At 46.9% G+C, this 20,708-nt stretch overlaps 1 long non-coding RNA gene and 1 pseudogene across 2 annotated transcripts in view; both read right to left on the bottom strand.

The window, feature by feature from the left end:
* The window catches only part of LOC308484605, a 110,899-nt gene that overhangs the window by 15,874 nt on the left and 74,317 nt on the right, over window positions 1–20,708 (bottom strand). The gene's annotated exons all lie outside the window — the stretch shown is intronic.
* Window positions 9,226–13,750, bottom strand: LOC308482483 (zinc finger and BTB domain-containing protein 26 pseudogene; annotated as a pseudogene). Its single transcript, XR_013991439.1, has 2 exons — window positions 13,578–13,750; window positions 9,226–11,241 (listed from the first exon to the last, which is right to left on the bottom strand). The product of XR_013991439.1 is annotated as a zinc finger and BTB domain-containing protein 26 pseudogene (transcript).

Here is a 20,708-nt window from a genome sequence, read left to right as displayed (position 1 = left end):
TGCCAGCCTTCACATCTCATTTGCAGACATCTTTATAACACAGATGGGATGCGGGTGGCGCTGTGGGTTAAACCACAGAGCCTAGGACTTGCCGATCAGAAGATCGGCGGTTCGAATCCCCACAACGGGGTGAGCTCCCGTTGCTCGGTCCCTGCTCCTGCCAACCTAGCAGTTTGAAAGCACGTCAAAGGGCAAGTAGATAAATAGGTGCTGCTCCAGCGGGAAGGTAAACGGCGTTTCCGTGCGCTGCTCTGGTTCGCCAGAAGCAGCTTAGTCATGCTGGCCACACGACCTGGAAACTGTACGCCAGCTCCCTCGGCCAATAAAGCAAGATGAGCGCTGCAACCCCAGAGTCGGTCATGACTGGATCTAATGGTCAGGGCCCCCTTTACCTTTACTTTATAACACAGAGTTGGTCTGCCAATTGGCCTGTTGCCGGAGGCCAGCTCCCTGTAGAGCACGTCCTTGGGAGATCCTGCCACCTTCCATTCTGTGGACATGACCCAGCCAGTGTAGACTTCACTGAGACAGGAGTGTGGACATGCTGGGAATGTGGGCCTGGGAGAGCACATCTTTGAGACTCCATCCTGCCATGCGATGCCCAAAATCTTCCTGACGGGGCCCATGTGGAAGGTGTTGAGGCGTCGCTGGTGGAGGGTGTAAGCTGCCTACGGCTCACTCTCGTAAAGCAGCGTGCTCAATTAAATCATAGAATATTAGAGTTGGAATTTAGAGTTGGAAACCTCCTTAAATGCTAGCCGTACATCTCTCTTACATTTACATCTCACCTTTCTTCCAAGGTGCTCCAGGTTGCCATACAGGGACATGAGGCAGGTTATATGTAGAAATCAGCATATGCAAATATAATGCAAATCCTCCCTTTTTGATGATGCATTGCCTCTTTTTGGGTGGTGGGCTGATGTGGAAGCAGCCACCCTAATTGGAGCCCTGCATCTTGCCCCTTCTTTAGTTCTTCATTCAGATACCATGTCAATGGAACTCAGCTCAACCCCAAATTTCCAAAGGTTTAATAGCCAGGCACTGAGAAACAGGTTTCTCTCCAGTGCAAAATATACCATTTTGGCCATACTAAGCAGCTGCACCGCATAATCTGAAATCAGTTTCCAGGCTTTTTTGGAGACTTTTCAAGGGCTGCACCTTCTGGATAAAAGGTTGCTTCATTTCTAGTCGTAAAAATATTGCTGTCCCGGGCGGTTTCTGGAGCCGCTGATTTTGAAGCAAGATTACAAATGGAATCATTATCAGTGGATCTGGGCTGTTCCAATGACCGCTGTGGGTGTTCTTTGATGTGGCGACTGCATCAGCTTCGTGTGGCTATCTTCAAAAGCAAGCAGCTTTCAAAATTAAAAATACCACAATGAAGGAGAACAAATTGCTTCCAAAGCAAGCAAAAACAATTCTTTTAAAAATTAAACTAAATTAGTTTTCAGGCTTGCGCCCAATGGTTTCATCAAAACTTACCAGTCTAGGCGTGTCAGCAGGTTTACTGGCCTAGAATTAAATGTGGCCAATGTAAAACTTGAGCCCTGATGGTATTCTCCTACCCTGCAGTGATTAGAAATATATCTGACTGGGCAGAAACCATGCTGTACAAACAGCAGAATTATGTATTAATAAAGTATTTTATGCCGCTTAATGTAATAAAACATTTCTAAGCACTTTATAAAAAAAAAACTACACAAAATTCAACACCATTTACTAAAAACTAGAAGACAACAAAACACAACTGCATCTCACAGATAAAACTCCTTTACGGGAAATGAGAATGGGGTGGGTGCTCCTGGCGTTTTGTCTACGGGTGACAAAACACTGCATTTTTAGTGTTAACTTTCAAATAACCAAGGCAGGCCACTGGTGGATCTTTGAATGATTTGTAGTAGGTTGCAAATTATTTCAACAGCAGCAGCGGCAGCAAACTGGCATTTCCCACATTGTCGAGTAGGCTGCTGAAACGAAGAAACCTAACCAAGCAGAAGGGCTGAGAGCTCAGCTCTGTTCTGGGTCAGAAAGCAGATTCCTAGGCTCAGGGCAAGCAGTGCAATGTTCTTTAATGCTGACCGTACGACTTTTGCACTTGGCTCTGGTTGGTAGATCTTGGAAGGTCTAGTAGTGGAAGATGGAGTAGAAATCTGAAATCTGCCCACCTGATTTAGAGGGTGGGCCAGCCCAGATCAAAGGGGGAAAGATTTGTGGTTAATCCAAATGGGACAGCGGCAGAGATGGGGAACTACCTGTGGCTGCTGTTCTGCCTGTGACAGAAGAGAGCCAGCTTCTGCCACAGTAAATCACACTGAGGAAGTTGGAGTTAACCCTTTATTAGCAAAACAGGATCTGCACAGGAGTGTCACGCCTAATGAGCACAGCAGCTAATCTCTGGCAGATCAGTCTAGAGTTGCCAAGTTGAAGCAGTTGCCAAGAATAAAGGTACCCCTTCCCATAGCTTGCTAAGTGCCCTCCTCTCCAGGGCTTTCCCCAAGCAATTTGAGACTGTGCCTGCACAAAGCTAACTTCTCCTCCGCCATTTTCATGCCTCTCCTGGTTGTGGGAGACCAGTTTGTCGCAACAGGAGGGGGATAAACTTTACTACTGCAATTTTCCAGGATAATGGCCGGCAAACATTTTCTTCCCCTGGAATCAAATAACATGGACGACTAAATATGTTCTGTGAGTTTTTCAAAAATTGGTTTTTATGTTATGTGAAAGCTCAGACGTAATGTGGAAGATTGGGAAACGGAATGAACTGCCTTGTGAAGGCACCCTAGTCCTTGTATGCATTAGTGTTTCTGCACATAGTTAATCTAACTCAGTCCTGTTGATTCACTCCTGGGTTTCAAACAGGTGTTTTTATCAGGTCTCCTCAAAATTATCACCAGTGAATCTTCATCTGAGCAAATCATGTTTTCTACTGCCATATAACAGCCAATTCAACTCAAGTGAGCCGAGTTGCAACATCCCTGCATTGTTGAGCTCTGGTTTAGAGCCACACTTTCTGATGAGTAATCATTCTTTGTGACAGCTGCCACCTAGGCAGGTGTCAAAACTGTCACCACTTTATCTGCTTCCTGTGCTTTTCTTCTGGCTGCCCTTCCCCTCTTCCTCCTCCCAGGTGCTCCTGGCTGTTTCCTGCTTCCAGCTGTTTCCCTTCACCTGCTCATAAATGCTTTCCACTCACAGTGGAGAAAAGAACCCAGTACTAGAGGTAGAATAGGGATGGGCAGTGTTCATTTCCACCTCCAGGAAGTGGTGAAAAGGAAGAATGGAAGGAATCGTACGGTTGGAAGGGACCTCGGGGGGTCATCTAGTCCAACCCCCAGCAATGCAGGTATCTCAACTAGATAATACATGAATGGTGACAACTTCCATACAAGAGCTCCCCAAACGAGATAGGACTCTATCTGCTCTAAATCTGTAATTAGTTTCCAAGAACAGCACTTGGGTATAAAGGATCCAACTTTGATTGAGTAGGCACAACGAGATTAGCTCCAGGGTCCTCCGAGGCCTGCAGTGTAATGAATTATATAGAGAATGACTAACTGCAGCCACATACCCATTTCTCAGAATGAAGGAGCAAACCCAAACATCCTAAATTCTGACTCCTCCTCCTAGCATCAGCAGAAATGTCTCGGGTTTCCGCTTGCACTGCTCTAACCACTATTCTCCACTTCCTAGTGGACACAAACCAATTCAGGCTGGATCCACCCACCCACCCTGCAGTGGTAAAATCTGGTTTGTACCACTCCAGACTAAAATGCTGATAGTGGGAATTTGTGGTTGAATATTCCATTTTAAAAGCATCCCTCCCCAAGTCCTTACACACGGAAAATCAGACGTCAGAGAGGATTCTGTCCTCGTCTTCTGTGTGTCACAAGGAAAACTAAGCTGGCTCAGATCAGAGCTATCTAGTTAAGCATCCTGGTTGCAACTGTGCCTCCATCAAGCCCACAAGCAGGTCATGAAAGGAACAACAGTCCTCCTCTGCTGATTGTCTCCCACAATTGGTATTCTGAGATACACTGCTCCTGGAATTGGAGGTTTCATTTGGCCATTGTGGCCAACAGCCATTGATAGGTCTGCCCTCTATAAATCATCCCGATCTTGCTTGAAAGCTCTTGAAGCTTGGGCCATCACAACTTGTGGCAGCGCACCCCATAGATGTACCCTTGTTAAGATTATCAATGAGAGAGTTGAATCATGTGATCTTCCACCTTCTGTCTCAAGTAGAACAGGGCAGAGTACAGTTTTGCCACCTCACTGTGCTGTTTCTATAAACCGATCAGCTCTCAGGCCTTCCCAGTGTGGCAAAGTCAGCCTCTTGCACCGACACCTCAGCTCCACAGCAGGAGACACGGGTGCAAGGCAGCTCCCATAACAAAAAATAAATCCTGGCGACTTATGGCTTCAAAGAGACGCTTTCAGTGCCAGTGCAGTCTGTGGCTGGCTTTCCGTTTCCCTCTGCGTGGGGGCCGTTTCGCACAGATGGCTCCCCATGCCGATGTGCGGAGCTTTGAGTCCACTGCAGAACATATGATTAGTCCTCCGTGCCCCCGGCGATGAAGAACAATCATTTTGCTGCCTCATATGCTCCTTTCATGCCTGCTGGCTCTCCCACCCACCCTCCCACTTCAAAGACTCAAACAAGCTTCTATATAATGAACTTGGGTGTTGTCAGTACCTGGAGGGCCAATAGTACAAAGCTGGCAAGAAAGGGACAGTGCGATATTACCTGCCAAGAGCTCCATTGACATCCCCAGTCACACCCGGAGAGACCACTCTCTCTCTTACACACAAACGTACTTCCCCACAATTCCCAGGTCCTTTTGGCAAACCATGTAGTATAGAAGCTTAGCATCAGGTAAAGCCAAAGTATTCCATTTCCTGTCTACCAGCTGCATAACGCAGGAACCTGTATGCATACAGAAGTTAGCATATTGTCCGGGAAACACTCAATAGAATCACAGAATTGTAGACGGGACCACCAGGGTCCTCTAGTCCAACCCCCTGTAATGCAAGAATCTTTTGCCCACAACCAGGATTAAGAGGCTCATGCTGTACCGACTGAGCTATCTCAGACCTCTTAGAAACCCGTTTGGCACATTTATTTAATATTTCCAAAGATATTTATATATCAGCATTCACGGAAAAGTATCAGAGCCGTTTACTACAATTGGATAGAAACCCATAAAATAAAAACCACATGGAAATGTTAAAATAAGAAATTGGCTATCTATTGTGGAATTATGTGTTCTTAATTGGCTGCACAAGTCTGATGGAATAGAAAGGCATTTAAAAGTTGAAACAGAAGGCATCTGTGGTATCTAAGTGGCAATAATAATAATAATAATAATTTTAAAAAATAAAATTGCATAGCTTTGTGAAAGGCCCCATCAAACTTGGGATTGAGAGTCATTGTGGTATAATGGTTCAAGTGTTGAATTGGGAGCTGGGAGACCCAGGTTCAAATTCCTACTTAGCCATGAAGCTCACCAGTCTAGTCACAGCCTCTCAGTCTAACTTACCCTGCTGGGTTGTTGTGTGCATAAAATGGACAACCATGTTTGCCACCTTGACCTCCTTGGAGGAAAGGTGAGGTGCGCTTTAAAAATAAATATTTGCCACACCAAACATCGAGAAGACTGCTGCATGGATTAGACAGGTCACATCGCTGATGGCTTCATTTCCACAGCCCTTGTTGTGTGACATTGTGGAATTCCCTTAAAATGGGAAATGCTACATGCACGAAGACATGGCATGAATTCCAAAACTGTTACATGGGGCTCTTTTAGAAAGTGATGAATGCAAAGAAGTTAAAAAAGCAACCACTGCAAGCCAAGTATGGGCAAGTGTTTGTGAGCCACATATGGATTAATCAGTGAGCTGATCCAACTACACGTTTTTGTTTTGAGCTTGGATTTAAAGCAGCCTCCTTCAACCTTAGGTCCCCAGACGTCGGACAACGCCCATCGTCCTGCACTACTGTGGAAGAAGGCTGGGGAAGATGGGAGGTGTAGTCCAACAACATCTGGAGACCCAAGGTGGAAGAACAGAGAATGCACCTGAAGAACGTTTTTGGAATCCGTTCAAAGTCATTGGGTCAATAAAGTTGGTAGAGCACTCAGTGATCTCTCTAGTCGATGCAGCAAAGACACATCTGATGGTTGTCCAAATCTTGCAGCCACTTAAGAGCTATTCCAATGCAAACTAACTTGGGCATGCACTACCAGTGTCTGCAGAGTCTATGGGATTTTCATCTTCCCTATGCAAAGAACTTCCACTTACATTGTATAGCTAGTAGGCTCTAGATTCTTGTATCGGCAGATTCTCTGGGGCCCATGCAACACCAAGAAGAGCCAAAGCAAGAACTGCTTCACTGATGTGGCTCCATTCAACTTGCTGGCTATTGCACCAGTAGCAAAGGGACCCCCAGAGCACTTAGGAAAGGGCAGGAAGGGGTGGCACACATGTGTACCAGCTGCTACCCAGGGAGCCTGTTGCATCAGTTCAGCAGCTATGGAGAATGGTTGCATTGAGAACTCCAGGGTTTTATAAACACATTTCAAATTCATGGAAGAAACAAAACAAAATAAAAATTCCTTCCAGTAGCACCTTAGAGACTAACTAAGTTTGTTATTGGTATGAGCTTTTGTGTGCATGCACACTTCTTCAGATATCTGAGCATGCTGGGGGCACCAGCAGCGGAAGACTGGCTGGCCTAGTTGTTGCAGCCACAAGGTCAAGTAGGCCAGGAGGAGGAGCTGGCAGATGGAGGCAGCAGGTGCTATTTGAGGATTTAATCCTGTCCCCTGCTCTCCTGGTTCCATCCACATCAACAGCAGCACAAGCAACAGAAGCTCCACAAGCTTTAAAGTGGAAATATATTTATGGGGTGGATGGGTGGATGTGTTGCGAGTCTAACTCTGGCAAGAGAGGATTGCTGGGCTAGAGTTCTAGCACTGGCTGGGGCATCTATAAAATCAGATTACATTGCAGGTAGCCTCGAGGCAGGGGATGGTAACAATTCTCAGGCACATCCCTCACCTAAATCACATTGGTGAAGGAGCCAAGGCTGGAGACAATCCTGGATAATTGATGGTTTTAATCTTTTCAAAAAGGGGGTATAGGCTATCACTTGTTTTTTTTATCCCAGCATCCTTAAATGTAACGTGATATCTGAACAGCATCTAGGACAACCTAATTAAATTAAGTATGTTTCCTCATCTTATGTTCCCTCTAAAGACAAAGACCAATGCAGACTTAGCCAATCTGATGACGACTCAAAACCCTGCTTGCTATTTTCTGCCTTTTTCTTTGACCCAAGTAAAGTTAATGAACTACTGTGGATATTACAGGTAGGTAGCCATGTTGGTCTGCCGTAGTCAAAACAAAATAAAAAAATTCCTTCCAGTAGCACCTTAGAGACCAACTAAGTTTGCTATTGGTATGAGTTTTCGTGTGCATGCACACTTCTTCAGATATTTTTATTATTGGGTAACTTTACTTTCTAGGATTACCCCCCCCCCCCATCACTCTGGTTCTAGAAACTGGGGCTTTCAGGATCTTCCATTCTATTTCCTTGACCCAAGAGATCAGGACACAAACCTGAAGCCATGATCTCTTGCATGAAATTAACTCCACATTATTATTCCTGGGGCATCTTGAGTAATTTCCAAATTTGGTTTCCAAATTCGTTTGTTGACAGGGTAAGTCGGGCTGTCAGTGCTTAAGGACAAAAGAGCACATGTCCTCGCGACAGCAGATGTGAGGCAACAGGAAAAATAAGTCATATGAGAGGCAATGGGTTACACAAGTGCTGGGAAGGAAAAGTTTGTCCTAGAACTAAGGTTCTCAGAACTTGAGCAATAATTCCTCAGCAAGATGCAGGAAGCTGAAAGCGTTTCTCAAGCAACATCTTTTTGTCCACCTCTCCAGACTGCATCTCAACTGAGTTAAGAATAAAAAATGAGCCTTGTACTGATTTAGCACACTAGGGCTGTTGGGTTTTCCTGATATTAATGTGGTCAGTGGTGCTACTCAGAGGTGTGTGTTTGTAATTATAACCTGCACGCAGGACATCTGTGAGCTTTTGACAATTCATCACACCTGAGGTATCTTAACAATTTAACTAATTAGCAGGGGGCGCTTACCTACTGCACCGAATGCAGGGATGTGATAGGGTAATTATTTGAAAACTGTATTTAAGTTGATCAAGTGGCGTAGTGTGTAGTTATAGAATACTGTTAGGCAATGCTGTTGAGGAATGGTGGTGAGAAGGGGTGTTTTGCAGCTGTTTGATTATTACAGTATTTTAAAATAAAGATAAGCAAAGATATTGCGGGCAAGCTTTTATTCCATCACCCCAGTCGCTGCGCTAACTCAGTTGGAGCAGATGTCCAACAAGGGCCTACTGGGATCACGGGTGATTCCTACCCCAGAGAAAAAAGAGGATGAAAGAGAATGTTGTAAATAATCCTATGAAAGCTAGTAGCCTACAAAATAATAAACAAACAAACAAATGAAGTAGTAAGTAGTCGTCTGCTGGGGGCTGCCTCCATCTCTCCTGCAGTGGGTCACCTCATTTCAATGCTGGGCACAGAGGAAGAGGGCTCCTCTCTTTTGGGAAGCCCACCTGGTTTCTATGCTCACCCCTCCTCTGCCAAACCACTTGCTTGCCAGCATATAATTTCTGGTTGCTTACACCAGCCAGGCTAGTGCTTAAATGCAAGGCTGATGTATAAACCTGAGAGATGAGACTAGAGGTCCATCTAGACCAGTATCTATTTTCCATCAGCGACCAGCAAGATGCCTCCAAAAAGTCCACCAACACTGCCTTAAGCAGACAAAAAATTCCAATAGACTCCCTTGCTGTTACACCCCAGCAACTGGTACCCAGTGGCATACTTCCTCTGAACAAGAAGAAATCTTCATATAGGCGTCAAGGCTGATAGCTTACATGGAGTTGTAGACACTCTCAAAGATCTACAGAAGGCAGGTCAGGCAGGACTTCCCCTTTGAAGAAGCCATGTTGATAGTAAGCAAGACTGACTTCTTCAGTGTGCTCCATACATCTATCCTTAACAACGTATTCCCTCAATTTACCAGAGGCAGACCTTAGGCCAAGTGGCTTGTTAATTTCTTGCTTGCCCCCTTTCAAAAAAAAACAGCAACAAAATGTTGACCACTTTCCAATCATTTTGGTAAAGAGACCGATTTTAGTGACATGTGGTATATTTTATTATAAGATTAGCAATCATTTCAAGAATTATTGGGTGTCTGCCACCCAAACCCAATGACGTTAATTTTAATCCATCAATCAACTGTAAACGTCCATCTCCTGTCATCCCTATTTGATTAAGTTCTTCTGGTGTTGAGTCAGATGGCCAATTCTGCAGCGGCCACACCAGGGCCAGAGCAAACACTGACACGTGTGAGGTAGGAAATCTAAATCGCAATCCCATTACACACTAATCCACCATGATGGTCTTCTGCACACGCACGCGCACATACACTGAAAGGGAGCTATACCAAAGAACCATCACATTCTTGCAGGGCTCCCCTTCATTTCACTGGGGCTTGCCCAGTGGATTGTGCCCCATGAGCCAGCTCTCTCGTCTCCCCACTGCTGCCATTAAGGGCACCCAAAATCCACTGTCTGAGGCAGCGGCTTCCCCTCAAATGAACCCATTTACAAAACAGGCCTAGACATCCTCAGGCAGCATCCTCACTCAACAGCCTCTCCTTGCTGTGGGGCGATTTTGTCTCCTATCCAGATGACGGTTCAGTCCTTGTCCTCTGTGCTCTTCTACAGTAAACACTCTATAGCCACAGGACTTCCCTTACTACTTGAAAAGCAACAAGTGTGGCCTGTGGCACCCCTGCGTCGACTGCTTCTGTCTGCAGTGTGCCCCTTACCCAGTTCACGCAGCCCATCTTTCGCCGAAAGGAATTTTGGACTGACTGAAGACTCTGCCTGGCCTGACGGAAGACTATCTACCGCTCGGTTTGCCGCCGCCCCTCCCGCCCTCCTCTCGCATCAATCAAAGTCAATGGTGACCTCTTCAATCTCTTCGTGGCTGTTCTGGACGGTGCTCTTGCCGTGCATCTCCTTGAGGTGGCGCCGCAGGCCCGGTTTGTGGGTGAAGTGCATCTCGCAGTAGTTGCACTTGTGGGGCTTGATGCCGCTGTGGAGGTTGAGGTGGTCCTGCAGGGTGGCGTTCTGGGTGAAGCACTTGCGGCAGACGGGGCACTGGAAGGGCTTGAAGCCGGTGTGCACGCGGATGTGGCGCGTCAGGTTGCTCTTCTGCGAGAAGACTTTGCCGCAGCGGAGGCACAGGAAGAGCTTGTGCTCCTGCACGTGGTTCACAAAGTTCCCCAGCTGCTGGAACACACTGTTGCAGCGGGGGCACCGGTACGGGCGCTCCAGCCCCGGCACCTTCCACGACGCCACCCCGCCACCCGCCCGCCAGTCCCTGTACGCCATGGCCGTGCCGTGCCGGTGACGATGAAGCGGGTAGTTCCTCCACTGAGGGGCGGGGGCAGGAGCTGCTGGAGGGAAAGTGAGTCCTTCGCTGCTTGCTTCGTCGTCATAGCAACCCTGCAGGTAGCTGCGCGTGATCTCCACAGCGGAGTTGATGAGGGAGAGGGAGATTGCAGGAGAAGAGGGGCCGTGGGAGTCGCGTGGGGTGAACTCAGGCACCTCCACTTTGACATCCTCGGAATCTGTCTCCCCCGTGGGTGAAGGAGGTCGCTTTTCCTCCCCTTCTTCTTCCCCATCCTGCTGGGAATAGCTCCCCTCCACCTGCTCCTCCCGCAGCAGGGTGTCTGCCTTGGGGACTAAGTAGTGGGAGACCGCCTGCGCACAGCGCTCCACCACGTGGCCCATCTGCAAGAAGGAAGCAGCTGTCAGGTAGTTGACCAGTTCCTTGATGGGCACCTCGAGGCATCCTGTGTAGCAAGAGAGAAGCAGCTGGCGCCCAATCTCCGGACTCTGGAAGAGGGAGACCGACACCTCCTGTGAGTCATTGAGCAGGAACTGGTCGCGCAAGAAAGGGGAGCAAGCGGCAAAGACCACACGGTGCCCAGGTACCCGCAGATCGTTCACCTGCACTGTCACGTCACAGAAGCGCCTCTGCTGCCGCAGCTGGTCCATGCGGTGCAGCACCCCATCGCCATAGCCAGGAAATCGGAATTGCAGCCGTTCGCAGGCTGGGGCCATTTTTGATGTGCCTGGGAAGGGGGAACAAGACATGGGAGGAGGGGACAACTGAATTATATGCAACACACTAAAAGGGAATCCAGACACCTGGATATCCATGTATGTGAAACTGAAAGCACCTGATCCTTGTTTCAGACTAGGAGCGACTAGGGTGAAGAGAAGTTTCAGTTTGATTGGGTGGAGGGGAGTAAGAAGACTTGCCCATAAGAAAACTCACACAGGTGCTATTTCCATGTTGAAAATAATGTCACTACAACTGCATCAAGCAGCTGTGCAATCTCATCAAGTATTGAAGTAGTTATAAGATACTTTAACACCAAGGGTGAAATTTCATGTCTTCATTCATGTTTCCAAAGAGATTTTACAGATTTAACAAATGCTTTACTGCCTTGTAAAAAAGTTTAGAAAGTTTACAACTCTCTTTCTTTTGTCATAAAATGGTCAAGAACACAACAGCAAGGCAGTTAACTAGGGTTCACCCTGGAATCATATTTCTTTGGTGCTTTAAATGTTTCCAGGCGCAATTCAGTTAGTTTTAACTTAGAGCTCTAATCAACCTTCACCTATATAAGGCTGTTCACCCGCTACAATCTTCATTGTAGTTCCTTCTCCGGAACTCCCCCCACCCCTGAGATTAAGCAGATGGCTGGGGGGCAGGCAGTGTTCTTTCATGGCATCTGGTTTGTGGAATTCCTTTTCCAGAATACTTGCCTGGAATAGTTTTTATTATTTTTACTAGGCTAAGGTGGTGGTTAACCTGTGGCCCTCCAGAAGATGCAGGACAAAATCTCCCATCATCCCTGGCACTGGCCCTGCTGGCTGATGAGTTGGGTTCCTACAACACCTAGAGGTTAGCCACTTCCACAAGTTGCATCAAACACAGTGGGACTTCATTTTGCGTAAACATACAAAGGATTGTGCTGCAAGTTCATCCTGTTTACTGGAGCTTCTAATAAACTACAATAACCTTGATGGTTAACCAGAGATGGCCAGGAGGAGAAAACTGAGAGTAACCTAACCAGAATTTCTAAATATTTCCAAACTTGGAAAACTTTGGTTACTTTAAAATATGGTCTGTTAACAAAAATGATTACAAATCATTACCTGATCCTGGTTTGTTTCAACAAACTACTGTTTAAATTCACAACACGGAACTCTGGAGACTTTTTTTGTCTGTTTGGCTTCAAATAAACCAATCTTCTATTTCCAGGCTCCCAGTGGACAGCATACTACTACTGTACTGTGATCTGTTTTAACTGCTTTAAATTTTAAATCACTGTAACCTGTCCTGGGACCTGCTGGTGACGGGCAGGTAACAAATGTAATAATAGTAGTAACAATGATGGAAGCATATACCGTAGTTTAATGGCACAAACAAATTGGCCCATTGTATCTAACTAGCCTTGTAAACTGCCACAAGAGCTGCTTTAGCCAGCTTTTAAAATAAACCTACAAAAGTGAGTAGCCTGCAAATGATGCTACTAGCCCACTCATTTACTTTCACACACTTTTTTGCTGCTCGTGGCTACGTAAGGATTGTTTACATAGGGCAGGCAAGGTAATAAATTACATAAACAGAAGAAATCATTTCAAGTTAAGTAACAATAACATCTATAAAGCTGGGTACTGTACCTGTAAGATCCGATTCGGCACAACCCCTCTTAGCTAGCTGCACCCCCCCCCCAAAAAAAAACCCCATTTACATCAAAATGGGAATATTTTGTGAACTTGACAGCTGCAGCACCGCTATAGCTAAAATCCAGCAGGCACAGACAGAAAATGATTGCCGAATAACATGTGATCCCTGCTTATTCCACCAGATCACCCCTTTGTGCATCGAATGCTAGTACCCTTTTATGAATGAAATTATTTATTTTCCCTCACTTTGGAGGAATATCGGGAAAGGAATGTAAAAAAAAATACTATTTATCCTGATGCTTAGAATGCACGGGAATGCTTATTAGTTTTAAATGGGCATTTTACGCATCGTTTGTTTAAGGCTGCTTTCTCCAAGAACACAATGAAAACCTCAGCGAAACATTGAGCCTCCCACCGGCGCGCATGTGCCTCCTTACTACTATTCTCGAAAGCGTTCTACTCCGCTTGCGTAAAGCGCCTCACTGCCCCCGCCCTCGCCCATCTGCGCCTCTTCGAACTCCGAAGCTGCGCGCGCAGCGACCCCTGCCGGGCGCCCTGATCTCCCCGCTGCGCTATTCGCGTAGCTCCTCGCTCTCTCCCCATTCAACCGAGCTATTCACAGACGCCTGCTACGCTCTTCCCGCACCGTACGCCCCTGCGTTCCTGGTCGCAGACAGACGCAAGTTACGTGAGATGCGCCGCTCCTCACCCGTAACCGCGGCCCGCTCGCCGGCCCCAACACCGGCGCCTTGTCGCCTCGCTTCGGGCGTGGGGAATGGACCGCTGCCGCTTCTTACTGCCTCCGAGGCGGTCGCTTCACACCGGCTCCGTCAAGGCCACTCGCGGCAACCCGGCCGCACCGCCATCTTGGAATCCGCCCTCTCGGAGGGTCCGGGACTTTTTCCCCCAGGCGGGCAAGGGCAGGGATTGCTCCGCGGAGCGACCCGCCGCTGGGGCTCGTTGCGAGGGGACAGGGGGGAGTGAAGGGGTCGTGCGAGCAGTAGCGGAACTGTATCCCTCCGCCTGGAAAGAGTCCGATGCCTGGGGACAACGAGGCATCGCCCCACCTCACACTGAACCCCACAGGAGCCTCTGGCCTGTTGGCAGGAGCCCCCTGAAAGCAGCCAGCCCCACCTCCATGCCACCTTCCACACCACTGCCTCCTTCCACAGAAATTCCCCCACACTGTCATTTATGAAATTCCTATGCCGCCCTTCTTCCGGGGGTCCCAGGGCGGCTTACAATACAGTGGTACCTCGGGTTACGGACGCTTCAGGTTACAGACTCTGCCAACCTAGAAATAGTACCTCAGGTTAAGAACTTTGCTTCAGGATGAGAATAGAAATCACGCGGCGGAGGCAACAGGAGACCCCATTAGCTAAAGTGGTGCTTCAGGTTAAGAACAGTTTCAGGTTAAGAACGGATCTCCAGAATGAATTAAGTTCTTAACCCAAGGGACCACTGTATATAAAACACAGCAGCAATGTGCAAAAGCAGTGCCCCCAATGTGTCTTCTCCACCTCCCCATTTGGCACTTCTATTTCCCCTTCCTACAACCAGGGACAGACTTGGGTAATAGGGCATCCTGAGTGAGGACAATATTTGGCGCCCCTACGCACTTTTGAGTAGATATGCATCATGCATATAGATTAAGGTTACCAGATTTCTTTCAATGAATCCGGGGACACTTTAAATGAATAAATACTACACGTTCGGGACGTTGATGTTGCAGCGATGGCGGCGCCACGTTTTCCCTTCCTACGAGGCTTCTGTCTCCTTTCTCCATGAGCCTGGGCAGCCCTTGAGTTGGATCTTCGGTGGTGGTGGTGGTGGGGAAGCGGTGCACAGTGGGTCAGGCATGGAAGGCGGAGAAGGAGGGTTGAGAGCAGCGGCAGGGAGGCTCGGGCAGCGCAATGCCTCCCCATTGGAGCAGCCCCAATCCCATTCCTACTTGCGTGCAAGCAGAAGGGGGCAGGGATCTCTCAGGCAGCACAATGCCTCCCTTCCCATCAGAGCAGCCCCCAATCCCATCCCTACTTGCGTGCAAGCGGGAGGGGGCAGGGATCCCTCAGCTGCAAAGGGAGGCTTCCCCTTGCCTAACTGAGACATCCTTGCCCCTCCTGCTGCACGCAAGTTTGATAGGCAGTGTGAAGCCTTCCTTCACAGCTGAGAGATCCCTGCCTGCTCCTGCTTGCACACAAGTAGGAGATGGGAGGCTGCTCCGATAGGCAGCGTGAAGCCTCCCTTCACAGCTTAGTTGCTGGGGTCAGGGAAGGTGGAGACAGCCCAGAAGCTGCATCTTAGAGCTCCTGCATCACCATCATATGGGGACTTCCGAGCAGCTCCTGAAGCCAGCCAGAGCCAACTGCTCCAGGCTGCTGAGACTGCCGCTGCTGCATTTCCCAGGGACATTAGATGAAATCCGGGGACATTCCGGGGATGGAATTTGTCCAGGGACTTATTTGCAAAACTGGGAACTGTCCCCGGGAAACGGGGATGTCTGGTAACCCTAAATAGGTGGCATTACTACTACTACTGCTATTTTGCACCTCTTCAGTTTGACGCCCTGTGTAGGGAACCACCTGCACCGCCCTAAATCTGTTGCAACATGTTTTTGTTTTGTTTTTAAAGGATTTTAAAAAACAACTTTGTTTTTTTTCTTTATTTTTTAAAAATAATATTTATTAATAATTTCAAAATTACAGAAAAAAAAGAAAAAACAAAAAACAACACTGCAATACATAAAAAGAAGAAAAAACGCAAAACATAAAAACCAATACAACAATACAGCAAAAAAGAAAAGGAAAAAAGACACAAATCCCATATTACATATCTTTAACTTCCATTTGCTTGTTTCGTTGACCTCCTCACACCTCCCTTTTTGTATTCTAGTTTAGTTAGTTATTTCAGCAAATTCTTTCCATCTTTCTCAATTTTTGTTAGATAATTTATCTTAACAATTTAACCTATTAATTAACTTGACAGATCCTTTCCATCTTTCCCCATATTCTGTTATTCAAATTACCTTAATTTATTTAACCTTATCTTACCCTAAAATACCTTAAATCTTAAAACTTAATACTCAGTTATACATAACTCCTGATATCATTTCTGCTAGAGTCATATAGTTTCATTCCCACATTTCCCCTAATATTCATTAATTTTAGGCTAATTCCCTAAATAAAAAAAATTCTTTATAAATTTTCTTCCAATCTTCATCCAGCGTCTCTTCTTCCTGGTCTCAGGTCGTGTCAGTCCTTACTGTCCATTCCATCTAGTCCATCAACCTGGAAGTCTTATGTCCGAGGCCCTTAAGTCTCTTCCATGTCCCTTCTGCAGATCTTCTTCTTCTTGTTTATACTTGCACTTTTCCTTGTCTTTTGTTGGTCTCTTTCTTAATTTCTTTCCTTTCTCATTGAGGAGTAGGTCTCTGGGGGGTTCCAACCCAAAGTTATCTCCGTCTCCCTTCATCAAACCAGCCCATTCCCCACAGTCCCACTCCCCACAGTCATCAATATAATCCAAAAAATATTTACGAGCATATTTCAAAGTCTCTCCAAAGTTAAAAGCCTCCTCAGCTCCAGACTCCCCCTGGCCGACTCCAACTTCAATCTTCAAAAACAGCGGCTTATGCTCCTGTAGGGCCTTGGGCCTCTCCATTTGTATTATTTGAGGTGCAACCGCAGCCTCCTCCATTATCTTCTGCACTTGCCCAATCAATACAGGTTCCTGAGTTGGATCCTGGATGGTTTCTGTATCACTATTCACTATTTGTCCACAGTTATTGGCCACAACAGTCATCAAATCCATTTTCTCATTCATCAAATCCATCTTATGCATCTGTTCCAACAAAGCACTTGTCTTGCATAAAGCAAGCACCAAAACTTCCTTCCAGCTCATATTTAGTCAAGGTCAAAAGGACTAATCCCACGATCTTAATCTCACAGCTGTGGAATCCTCAAGTAGACTGCAGCAACAATTTAGCAGGCTCCCTCTAGAGGAGACAATTTCTATTTGTATCCATCTTTTTAAGGCAAGTCCAACAAAGGAAAATTACTTTCATTTTTCAGATATTTTGTTTCTTTAGAATGCAAAAGGCAACATTGGAATCAGTTTATTTCTCTTCTTCAGCTATCTGTCAAAGTATTCCATTCACAGTCAATGAACCTCTCCAACAATTTCTGTCTCTGACACCCCGTTCCCAGGTTAGAGACGGTGGAAACTTATCTTTCTTCACTCCCTCTCCTGCAGGTGTTACACAAAGTCCCCCCCCCCCTTTTCTCCTGCTTCCAAGGGGGTTTCAGTAGTTATAAATGAAGGAAATTTAGGCTTTTTTAACGACTTTCCAGGCTTTAGCTTACAAGGTTTTTGCTTTAGTCTATATACAAAAAGCGGAAGGCGGACTTCCTGTTTTGAACCTTCCCGCTTCGATGTCAAATTAAGATATTTCTTGATCCAATTTTCCGTTTCTACTCACGGGTACTTGTTTTAAGTCCAATTGTCCACAGGAAAAAGTCAGCGCTCTCTGGCGATGGCTGTGCGGCTTCACTCCGTGAAAGTAGCAGTCAGTTCGCAGCACCGTGCTGCTCACCCCACTTCACTCCGGAATCCCAGAAAGGGGTTCCCTGTGAGTAGGGGGGCGCTCCTGGTGCCCTGCCGAACCCCACGTTCCCAGGCTTCCTCCACCTGGGATTTCTAGCGGGTCCCCACCTTTGCCGCGGCGGGAAGACCCAGTTTCCACGGAGCTAGTTCCTCCGGTCGGAGGAACTCCGCCATTCGCCGATGGCGCTAACCCGGAAGTCCTCTTAAAAAAAACAACTTTGAAACGATCGAAGGACAGCAATGACAACATCAAATCAGATTTCTTTAAAGGAAAATGCGAAAGAATAAAACGCTACAAGTTACGTGCTAAGAAATAGTACTGTACAGTTAATATATGGGGAGACAAAAAGATCAAAACTAGATCCCGTCTCAGGAAAAGCAGGGGAAGACTTTGGTAATCTCTGCATCATATGGCGCCCTGCAGAATGCCAAAATTTGGTGCTCCCAAATGGATTTTCTCTGTTATGGGTCTTCTCCATTTGGTGCCCCTCAACTGTGCGGGGGAAATCTAGCACTACTGTGTCAATGGTTCTTTGAAATACCATTTCCTTGCCTTTCCCTTTGCTCCATGTCCTGCACTAGCTGCCAAACAGCTGGACCCAACTTTTGCTTGCCAGGAGTACAGGACCTCTACCAGCAAATATATGCAGCAGCCTGGAAAGCTTAGTTGGTTAGAGTGTGGTGCTGATAATGTCAAGGATGTAGGTTCAATCCTTGTATGGGACAGCTGCATTTTCCTGCATTGCAGGGGGTTGGGCTAATAGGTGATCCTCAGGATCCCTTCCAACTCTCCAATTCTATGACTCTATTTAATTTAAGGAGAGGGGGATATTAAAAACACTAATGAGGCTCTCAGAATGAAAAGCAGGTTGTGTGGGAGGGGAGAGTTTTGTAATTAGCAAAATACAAAGACTAATCTTCCCATTAAATTGAGGTTTTTGCTTTGCCTTGCCTACTAAAGTATAATAACCTTGCTTGTAGAAGACTTTTCTGAGCACAACAGAAGATCCCAACAGGCAGAGAGGAAGGAAGGAAGGAAAGGACATTGCAACACACCGATCTTGAGCTAACATGACCTCTGACGGGGAGGAGAGAATTAATCATCAGAGCCCAGTGTCCTTATGCCAACACATTGCTTATTATTTTAATCCTGGATTCGATACAACTAGGACAAAAGCCGTTCAGAACCCTGCAATCTATTTTTGTTGCAATGCAAGAGGACGGACACCTGGCAAGCTGAGCAATATATATGTGTGCGCACAACATGTGTTAACACCAGTCAAATCCCTTACAGGGACTTCTGCACTCGTAAGATGTTTATAGACCCCTAACACATTTTGAGCTTTGTTATTTGTTATTACAGGCGGCGGCTGCGTTCCAGGAGAAAATAATGTGGCATTATTTGGGGCTACGGCAAAAACAAAGACTCTTTTCCAGGGGGTCTTCTCTTCTCATGAGGTGGCCAAAATATTGGAGCCTCAGCTTCACAATCTGTCCTTCCAGTGAGCACTCAGGGCTGATTTCCTTCAGAATGGATAGGTTTGATCTTCTTGCAGTCCACGGGACTCTCAAGAGTCTCCTCCAGCACCATAATTCCAAAGCCTCAATTCTTCGGCGATCAGCCTTCTTTATGGTCCAGCTCTCACTTCCATACATCACTACTGGGAAAACCATTACTTGAACTATACGGACCTTTGTTGGCAAGGTGATGTCTCTGCTTTTTAAGATGCTAGAAGTCTGCCCATTGTCAAATACCTAACTGCACTGCTGCACAGAACTGAGAGAATGACAGGTGATTGTGGCTGCATTGTTGAGTTAAGACTATTTCCCTAGGGCTTGAGAGATGAGGCTCAAATCGCCACTCAACTGCAAAGGTTGCGGGTGACCTTTGGCCAATGACAACATTTCGGGTTAACCTACTACAGGTACGTTGTACTGCATGGCAGCTGGCCCTAGGATTTCATAGGCCTCCCCCCCATCCTTCCTCCCATTCCGTCTCCCCACCGAGATCTCTTTCTACCCTATCCTTACAAGTGTTTGCAGGGCAGGTGTAAAACACAAGACTTGGGTCACATTCACACATACATCTAAAGTACATAGCTCCCCCCCCCGAGAATTCTGGGAACTGTTGTTTATGAAGCATTGCTCCCATGATTCTTTGGGGGCAGCCATTACAGTTGAACTGCTATAATCTGCCTGATTCCCAGCAAAGGCTGGTTCTTAGGAGAGCCAAAGATGCCCTCTGGACCTCTGGTGGGGCTCAGCCAGCAGCACTCCAGCACAAATGATGAAGGTCTGGTTTTTATAGAGGACCCAACCCAAGGGACCCAGAAGTTGCTGCAGACTTGAGCACACTATGCTCTGTAGTTGAGAACTGGCTCAATTCTGCAGTACCTTGTGAAAACCCATCCCCTTTTCTCAATCGCTAGAACTGGGTGTTCCTGCACCTCCCCTTGCCCAAAAAGCCTGTTCATTCCTCCCCCCCCCCCGACTGCTCCAGTCACTTTCACAGCCCACTCTTGCAAAATAAACCCTCGAATTGCCACATGCCATGTGGAGGCACGACGGTTGCAGCCCTACTGCAAGGCAGAAGTTGCTTGTGCAATTCCTTAGGGCTGCAAACCCTCCACTCTGTTCCAGTTGGGAGAAACACATGTGGCAGATGCCAGCTTCGATCCCTGCCACATCTTCCCGCCCCTAGAGAAGACCTTTGCTTGAAATGTGAAGGAGAGCTTTAACCTAGAAGGAATCATAGGCCTGACTCAGTCGGAAAGGGCCTTTTTACAGCCTATACCACCCTTGTAAGTTGCATCACTCCTGGGTGAGTGATCCTTTCAAGCAACTAGGCATGGAAGCTTTATAAATCCAGTTTCTTCCTCCTCCTCTCCATCTTTCAGGCCACACAGATATGCCCAGACCCAAGGGGAAGGGTTGTAGCTCAGTGGCAGAGAATCCACTCTGCAAGCAGAAGATCCCCAAAATCTCCAGGTTGGAATGGGAGCAATACCCTCTGCCTGAAATCTTGGCACTGCTGCGGCTAGTCAGTGGAGATGACAGTGGGCTAGATGCCTCTAGGGGGATGCGGGTGGCGCTGTGGGTTAAACCACAGAGCCTAGGGCTTGCTGATCAGAAGGTCGGTGGTTCGAATCCCCACAACGGGGTGAGCTCCCGTTGCTCGGTCCCTGCTCCTGCCAACCTAGCAGTTCGAAAGCATGTCAAAGTGCAAGTAGATAAATAG

This window comes from Podarcis pityusensis (genome assembly GCF_964106645.2).
Source record: "Podarcis pityusensis genome assembly, chromosome: 8".
Lineage (NCBI taxonomy): Eukaryota > Metazoa > Chordata > Lepidosauria > Squamata > Lacertidae > Podarcis > Podarcis pityusensis.
Note: the sequence above shows the minus strand (reverse complement) of the source record. Positions and strands in the feature narration are given on the sequence as shown.